This window comes from Charadrius vociferus, unplaced genomic scaffold, assembly GCF_000708025.1.
Source record: "Charadrius vociferus isolate BGI_N301 unplaced genomic scaffold, ASM70802v2 scaffold556, whole genome shotgun sequence".
Classification (NCBI taxonomy): domain Eukaryota; kingdom Metazoa; phylum Chordata; class Aves; order Charadriiformes; family Charadriidae; genus Charadrius; species Charadrius vociferus.
In genome coordinates, this window is record NW_009648647.1 from 296,621 (window position 1) to 306,262 (window position 9,642).

Here is a 9,642-nt window from a genome sequence, read left to right on the forward strand (position 1 = left end):
CAGTACTCTGCCTGATTTGTGTGACCCCTGCTGCACGCCCCAAGTCTCACACCTTCCACTATACATCCCACACCTTTCTAATCACCCCGGAATTGCAGATTTGTATTATGAGTCGCAAAACTTGTGGCCTGTGTTGTGAGCCGCAACTACTCCCTTATTCATCCATTTTGTGTTCCTTACTCAAGTCCTCTATTTTTCCCATTTCTCTCTTCATGTTTCCGTATCTGAGATGAACTTCATAAACCACTTTTCTTAACCTCCCTATGCCTTACTGTAGTCCCAGTAGAAACAGTGCAATATTAAAAGGGATTTTAAAATAGCAGTGATACCTCGACACAGGAAACAGCAAGAAACATGATTTTGTTTATTTAAATCAGTATTTAGTGTTAATTATGCTTTTCAAAGCATATGCTTCCAATAGTGACTAACCAGTCAGTGCGGAAATCGGAAGACTTGCTCAGAAAGGGTTCCATGTGGTTATTTGGTTATAATATGTCAGTGGTGCTTGTAGTTCCCATTCTGCTGATTTCATGCCAAAACAATGGGCTGTGATGGCTTGAGAATCAGCTAAACAGTTCCCCTTCTTCTGAGTATCATAAATGGATTGGAGAAAACATATTTCAGCATTTTCTTTCTGAGCTCTTTCATCATCAGAACTCTGATATAGAGTAGCTTTCTTCAGGGCTCACTGTATCACAACCGTTTGCTAAAATAAGGATGTATTTTTGACGATAAAATGTTTTCTTGTCTCTTCCAGAAGAATCATAGAATCATAGAATTGCTGAGGTCGGAAGGGACCTTTAAGATCATCAAGTCCAACCATTAACCTACGCTGACAAAACCACTCCTAAACCATGTCCCCAGGCACCACATCGACCCTTTTTTTGAACACCTCCAGGGATGGTGAATCCACCCCCTCCCTGTTTAATAACCCTTTTGGTGAAAAATTTTTTCCATTAGGAAATCTAATCTAAACCTCACCTGGCATAACTTGAACCCATTTCCTCTCATCCTATCACTTGTCCCCAGGGAGAAGAGGTCAGCCCCCACCTCTCTACCCCCTCCTTTCAGGTAGTGTAGAGAGTGATAAGGTCTCCCCTCAGCCTCCTCTTCTCCACGCTGAACACCCCCAGGTCCCTCAGTCATTCCTCATAAGACTGGTCCTCCAGATCCCTCACCAGCTTTGTAGCCTTTCTCTGGACACGCTCCAACACCTCAATCATAGAATCATAGAATGGTTTAGGTTGGAAGGGACCTGGAAGATCATCGAGTTCCAACCCCCCTGCCCTGGGCAGGGCCACCTCCCACCAGCCCAGGTTGCTCCAAGACCCGTCCAGCCTGGCCTTGAACACATCCAAGGATGGGGCCTCAACAACCTCTCTGGGCAACCTGTTCCAGTGCCTTACCACCCTCAAAGTGCAAAACTTCTTCCTAATGTTTAATCTAAACCTGCCCTCTTCCAGTTTTTGCCCTGTCACCCACAAATATTCATTGTATGTTTCTTCCTCCTCCTCTTCTAGCCAAGGTTATAAATTAAAATTCAATTTCATTAAAATTGTAAGTAATCATTCTCTGGCTCTCATTAGTAATGATTCGGTGCAGGGGGATCCCGGCTGCTCCCACAACTGTAATTCAATTGGACTCACCAGCTCTTGTTCACAAATCGCTTGAGCTGCACTTTCTTCACAAATTTATGGCATCAGCAGTGTCCAGAGGTTGAATTACAGCTGCAGGTTTGATCAGGGACTGCATTATTCTGCATCTAATCCCTGCATTCTGACAGCAGCGGGGGGGAGCACTGTTGTTTTACAGGAACTGTGCATTGTTCTTCTGCTTTATGTCAGGGGCTGAATTGCCTTTGGAATCGGGGAACTGTCAGCCCAAAGCTACAAGCAAACAACAAGCTCAAAATGACACGGTGTATAAATAACAAACATGGAGACAGTCGAAAGCCAGCACTCCTTCTTCTGCACTCTCCTAAATTACAGGAACGGTGATTGACCGCAGACTGTGCTCTTGCATCATCGGATGCTATCTGAATATATTGATGCTCTCTGAATATACTGAAGCTCTCTGAATATATTGTTGAAATGTGACTCCCAGCTTTTACCCAAAATGAGGAATGTTGATATTCACTGGCAGCCAAAAGCCACTTAAACATTGATTAACTATTTCAGCCAGAGGCCATCTTCATGCATTCACTCACATACGAGCCTTTCCTCTCGAGCACTGATCTGCAACCTATGGCATTCTTGGCAGGAAGGGCACGGCAGCAGATCTGGAATGGCATGCAGCCGGACCTGTGCCGTTCTCCACAGAGGTAATATGTCACCCATCAGCTGGCAGCCAGGACTTTGCCTCCTGCGAGGCAAGATGCCCCCAAACCCACTTGTGCCCACGGTTTAAACCCAGTGCCAAACAGAAGCCTTTACCCCTGCTAGAAACACGGTGTCGTTCAGCTGAGTGACGCGGGGACTCGTGGCTCTTAGTTTGGAGTTGATCTTCATTAGGACCAGGGAGGGGCACGCTCCAGACACATTTAACCTCAGCCTGGAACAGGGGGGAAAAAATGGTGCATTGCCTTGGAAACTTTCTCCTGCTTTAACGTACCCATGTGCATGTGCTCCACCAACACAGAGCAGGTCCGTAGCTGGCATGCATCAGTATTGTTTAATTGAGCTTTACTGGTAAATCATTAATGGCAATCACTGATCATGGGGCAATAAGGTAGCTTCACCAGCGTTCTGCTTCTTGTGGCTTCTGCTGATTTTCTTGTGTAGTTTTGCTTGTTTATATAGCAAAATCTGTCATATCCTAGTTTTGCACAAATCCGGGGAGGCAAATTACAAGAGATGTGGAACAATTCCTGTTGACTTTAATGAAGGTTGTGTTTTTTAAAAAAATACTTTGAGAGGAAACTGAGGGTCCATTTATTCCTTTACGCAACCTTGCGTTTTTTTCTAGGCTTTGTTGTTGGAGACACTCTGACAGGAGACAGGGTATGGGAAACGTCTGCTTTCACATGACAACTCGCAGCAACAGCGTTTGGCTACCGGATTGCAGCTTTTCGCTGAGCCGTCGAATCACCTGTTGTGTGCAGTCCCCTGTGGCTGCAGACTCCCCGTGCAGGATTCTCAGTCACTGTATCCCAGGTGTGTTCCAACATGTTTTCAGCGTATTTTAGTTCCTCCATTTGCTCATTTTTTATTCCTTTGCAAACTGAAATACATTTTTTCCATTCCTAATTAACTCCCTGCCACCCCGCTTGTGGTAAAACCTGATTTATTTCTCCTTCTCTGTGCTGAGAGGACAGGATACTTAATCTCCTCTGGGTGGACGCTGAAACACCGTCTGAATAAAATGCTGATCACTCATCTAGTTAGTTCCTGCCAGCTCTTCTCTGCATTTCTGCCACCTGGGTTTTGCATCATTTGCTATCGTTTCTTTAAATGACAGAGTCCCTTCCTGCTCCATTTTTGGAGACTAATAATCCCTTAATTAGCTGGTAGTCACATCTAGGTGTGCATGTGAGTGCTTATCCTTTCATAGTATCTGTAAGACCATGAATATTCACAGGCTAAAAAGGATTGTTTGGATAAATACTTTGAAAATGTATTAAGCCATTGGCTACAATTTATTGCACTTGCTGCTCTTTTGGGGTATTTTTTTGTTGAGAAGGACTCGCTTTTTGTATTAATGTCCAGAGGAATAAAGGCGGCTTGGGATACCCCCATTCCGGGGGCAATGAATAATCACGTTGTAGAAACAAACAACTACAGCAGCCCAATGAATTGGCATTTTGAAAGCCTCTGTGTTTGATACCCATCTGCAAAGTAAAGAATGAATACCAGATGTGTGTGGATGCATGCACACGTGTTTGCAGTGGCGAGCTCTTTCAGATGGCAGCCACTCACTGTAAGTGCCAATGTTTTCACGCATCTTGAAAATATTTGTGTAAAAATGGAAAGAGAAAAGATTGCCCATCTGCAATGTGTAGTGGAAAATTATGTGGGCAGAATGCACAACATGTGGTAAGTGACGGGACCCAGGTGAAGGAGGTGAAGAATCAAGATGATGATTCTTCACACCGAAGCCTTGAGAGACCCATTTAGTGACATCTCTAATAGCGGGCTTCTCAGATGCGCATCCATCCTGCCTCTCCTTTGAAACCAACCTGGGCTGAGAAACTTAACAATGAATTCAGCCAGAGGGCTTGGAAGCCTGGCCTGCCAGCCCATTAATGCTCTCAGGCAAATGCTGTGGACTCTCTGCTAGTTATTCATCCTAAAGTGTAGGTGTTAAGAAATATGAGGCTGGTAAGTGGGTGACAGGCATCTGCAAGCGTCACCTCAGCAATTCAGGTTACCAGAGAGCCTTGGAGTGGGATTGCAAAAATTGCATCATTTGTAACCTTTTCAGCAACAGACTTTTTTTAAAAAAAAAAACTGTTACCAACAGCTTTCCTTTGGACATGCAGAGAATAACTAAAGAGAACATCTGTTTTCCCTTTAGATGTGGAACTGCAACAGCAAGCCATGCATAAATTTTATTAAGGCTTGCTAATTTCCTATGAGTTTGGGGAGCTACATGTTACCCGTGGAGATATTTGGCTCTGCATCACCAGCTGAAAAGTCATTTTAAAAACAACGCAGGAAAAACGGACATAGCTTGGCAGCAAACATGTCAGGTTCTGTTCTCAAGGACCCCCATTTTCTTTGGCTTTGTTTTTGCATGACATAGATTTGGACCTTTTTTTTTCCCCTTCTTAATGTCACTCATCTTGTTTTCTGATGGCTTTCTATGATGTAGGTGACTAAAGGAGACACACCTGAATTGACAAAAGTACTTACTGCTTGAGACTTTTGTACTCGGAATCAGAGAGCCAAATGCTTTCATGACTTATGTCTGCTGTTAAGTTGTTTCTGAGATGGCGGAGTTTTTGCACACACCAAGGACACGTGCTCGAGCCAGCATGTGCCTGTTCTGTCCCTTTGCGCTGTAGGAACCTGTCTCCAGATTTAGAACTCCCAAGCACACGCTGTTGGACACAGCCCCGCTCGGATCCCACAGCCCCGGTTTCTGTGCCCTCTGAGGAAACACCTTTGAGCAGAACCTCACTTTCTGATCTTTCTGTGCTCTCAGAACCAGGGCACGCCGTCCCCGGTGCAATCACAACGACTTCACGCCAAGGACTCGGAGCCTGCAGGACACTCGGCAGGACGTGCCTGGAATTACGTAGATCATGCCTCGTTGCATGAAATAAGTAGAAAAGTCACAGGCTGGGTTAAAAATATGCTTGTCTTCTCTCAATAATTAATTGTTTGGGGATTAATATGAGGTTTTGTGTTTTGAAAGTAAACTATTCCACTCGTTGGCTGGTGTGTAATGAAGGAGAACAGGCTACTGTCAAACAGTCTGAAAATAGTGAAAATTAACTACGTGAAGTGTCACGACTCACATATTTTATGTATATGAGTAATGTATCCTCTGTGGGACGGAAGATGAAAATATCACATGGAAAAGAAAAAACGGTGTCTACAAATTTAATAAAAGAAGGAGGCATACGTTGCTTTGGCATAATTTGGCATTTTTACTGCTTAGTGGCAGCTGGGCTGGGTCACTGCAAAAATTCCACGTTTGTGAATTCACAAACAGTATGAACCAAACATTCTGCAGCCTCTGTACTCACAGAGCTAGCAAAGGGGAAAGAAAATGTAATTAAAAATCAGCATACACTGAAGTCAAACAATTATAATTTGAAAGCACTGTTTGTTTATCCATTTCTCTTCTCATCTTAGCATTACAAGGATGCTCGTGGTTCTCCAGTTCTTTGTCTGGACCTAGTTTTTAACATCTTGATGTCAATAGTTAGAAGCTCAATGAGTTTAGGCAAATCTCGATCAAAAAAATGGATGCACATGCCAAAAAACTGTGTATTAAAGCAACGTTAAAAGGGACAAGGCCAACACTGAGATACAAATTCACTAGTAAGTGGATTTTTTTGAGAGAGATGCCTAACTACTTCCGTTTTCTTTGGCTTCACAGGAGTTAAGATTGCAATCACTTCCAAGATTTGCAGTCTCTGAGAAAGAGTATATTACAATAGGGGTCATAAAGTCTTGCAGAAAACATCCAGCCATACCTATAGCAAAAAAATAATATATTAGTACTGGAAGCTTCCCATATACTTAATGATTTTACTAGAAAATAGTTGATCTATTTGAATTGTTCTGGTTTCTTTCCTCCACAGGAGAACATTATTCACTTTGTCTCTCTCTGCTTTTTCGTTCTGCTATGGGGAGTGTGCAGAGAGAAAGCCATTGAACAAGCCGTATAAAACCTCTGAGAATGCAATAAGCAGAATATGGCTCTTTTAACATGACAAAACTACCAGCTTTGGTAAGGGCTTCAAGTGCATATAAACTCCAGCACCTCCTCAGGCAAAGAGAGTCACAGTCTCAACAATGGCGAAGAAGCAAAAGGAGTTTAGATCATAAATCTTCTTCAGATCTACAAGCTTTGCTATCTGAATGCACAAGAAGCAATTCAAGGGCCCCAACACCTTTAAATAAGTCAGACTAAGCCACCAGTGCTTCTGCCCTGTGGTAACAACAGTTCGATACTTTGACTCAGTTTGCTCATCTAGCACAGTGGTCAGAAAAGAGAAAGTGGATGATTTATCAACTCAGGTGATTCCATTAGTGCATGCGTTTTCTTGCTGTTGTCTCAAGATTGCCAGGTCCTTGCCTAAACTCTGAAGTTTAAATTACATTAGCACTAGCTCTCATACTGCTACATGGTGGTAGTAGGCGTATCCTCCTTCTTGTTTATTTGCTTCCCAGTTTCGCACAGCAAAATAATCTTCCTGGCAGTGACAGTGTCTGGCAGCGCTCAGGAAAACAACAGCCATGTCCCAGGTACGGGCAAACATTCCGTTTTGTAATAGTTACAGGGTCCATTAGCTGCATTCTCAGCGGAAGCAGTAGCACCTCCTTTACGCTGTGCCTCCTCCACTGATGTTGCTAATACACTTTCAGAGGAGAGAACACAGGTTTTAAGCTATGGGTCACAGTGGACTGGGTAAAGAACGTGCCATCACCCAGGTAGGGACTTGGGAAGACTTTGGGATTAGTCAACTACGAGCTTCAAGACGCTGAAATGATAGCTCTGCATCCTTTCCAGGGCTAAATCCATATATCCTCTCCATGCTTGACCCAGGTAGAAACAAGTGGGGCTTGAAACAGATAGAAAGAACCAAGGTCGGGCACCTCAGCCCTTCCCATTTCACGGACTTTGTGCCAGCATTCATCAGTGAGGCCATGTCCTCTTCTGGCCTTTCTGTAAGCAGAAAATGGGACTTACTGACTGGAGCTCACTATCAGTGCTTTTTCCACAACTACTTTTTCATTTACCAGAGCTTCCAGATGTGACACCCATCTGCAATAAGGTCTATCATGAACAAACACTATCATGAATGCCACACTCAGCTTTAATGTTCTGCCATCCTTCTTCAGGGCCTCAGAAGTTCATGCTCCAGCCATTCCCCCATGAGCTCCCTGTCTTTCTGCTCATGATTCAGTTGCTTTGTAGCCAACAAAGGAAATGGAAATAATGTGGCCCTCATTGCCTCTTTCTTTCTACTCTCCAGTCCTCTATTTTCTTCCATCTTTCAGTCTCCTTTTCCCTCTCTCTATATCTATGGGAGATGAAGGAAGAAGAAACAGAAGCAGCTGTACAAGTATTTCTTCATCTCAGCAGAAAGAGAACAGGAGTTATAGGAAGAAGCAGAGATAGGGAAAAGGAAAGGAGAGTAGAAATAGAAAAAAAAGGTAAAGCTGGAAAACTGAGAAAGGAAAAGAAGGAAAAGAAAAATGAAGGCATTAATATTATTTTCATCAATATAAATTGTTTTAATTTCAGTCTAAGCCCAAAGAAAGGAGATGAACTGGAAATCCTGATGCATGGAACTGGGCTGATAATAAGGAAACGGAGAAAGGGAAAACATTGAGACTGACTACAAGTCTCTCTTTTAAAGCTTTTACTGGGGTGCTTACACCTATTTCTTACACTCATAACAAAGCATCAGCAGAAACATCAACAGGGATCATCACGTGCATTTGTGAGGTTCTGCCCAGTCCCTCCGCAGAGCAACAGAAGGCATACTGCTGCAGATCTGCCGTAGTAAACAAAATTCTGTTTTGTCCTGTTTTTAGAACAGCTTCTGAATGATTAGATGAGGAACAACAGTGCTGCGGGGGAAAGAGGGAGGGGTGGACCTTTTCCTTTTGACAATTAGATGTGAGCTGTTGAAAGCTGCTTTCATGGATGAATGCATAGGGAACTAAGGACGCCTGGCGACTGATTTGTTTGATTAGTTTATTGTATATCATAATTTCACTCTCACTTACTGACGCAGCAGGCCTGTTGCAGGAGTTGGACTTCATAGTTGTTTGAATTCTCTGCCAAAACCCCTTAGAACTTCAGAAGTCTGAAGAGGACCTCAAGTAGGGCACAGACAAAGCCACTGAGGCAGGAGTAACTGAGCTAATCAGAAAATATCAATCTGGGCACTTCACAGTTACATAGGGTCTGATTTGCAGGCAGCTTAGCATCTGTGGATTCCAGCGGGTCCTGAGTGCTCAGCCGTTTCGAAAATCGGGCCTAATGTGTATGGGGGTTCTGGGGTTGAGTTGTTTGTCTCCATCCTGGCTGGTCTGACTGGCTTCTGGTGGGGCAACGATGACATCCAGTGGTGAAACTCGTGAATTACAGCAGTATTTCATGCGTGGAATGGGCTGCTGCTGCCGAGTCTCAAACTACAATCGAAGGGTAAGACCCTGGAAAAAGATCCTTCTCAGGAAAGGGTCTGTGCTGTAGTGACTGGCTCATGATTAAGAGTCCTGTGCTGCTCTCCTCCTGACTTCTGCAATACCTAAAGGTGTTTGTAAGTCTCTCTTCTTGCTAAGGAGAAAGAGATTTGCTCCTTGGCGAAGTGTTGACAACAGCATCTCACTGTGATAATACTCACATGGGATTCTCACTTCCATTAAAGGTTTTCTTTAATTGTTTTTGGTTTTGTCCTAATCTGTGAGACTCTGATCTTTTGAGACATCGTAAGGCTTCTTAACATGCTTAACTTTCTGTGAAATCACAGTCATTTTAGTCGTTTCCCTCAGCTCTCTGCATTTGTGTCACTTGCCCCAGCGCTTGGTACAGGCCCGGGGCAGTATAAGTTATCTGAAGCTTAAACTGGAGCAGATGTTTATGGCGTGAATAACCGGAAGCACAGACAAAAGAATACAGAAAGGACCACAGCATCTCACAGCACTGCAGACATGGGCCTGTCTTTTATGATACCATTTTGCAGCCAGAAGGCCTGGGATCCGCACCACTGCCAGGTGATCACACACCAGCTGCTTCTAAAAATGTTCTTTTTTTTCCTCCCGTACCTAATCAGGAGACCGAGGGGATTTTCTTTCAGATGTGTACTTTTGATACTTTAATCCCGGCCTCATCACCAGCCCGGCACTAGATTGCTTCAATACGCCTTACAAGCGGTGACACCCCACGTCAATCAAGAAATTAAACTTCACGCAGGGAGCGAGGGGATGCTGCAGCTGGTGGTGGCGGAGGGCTGAAGCC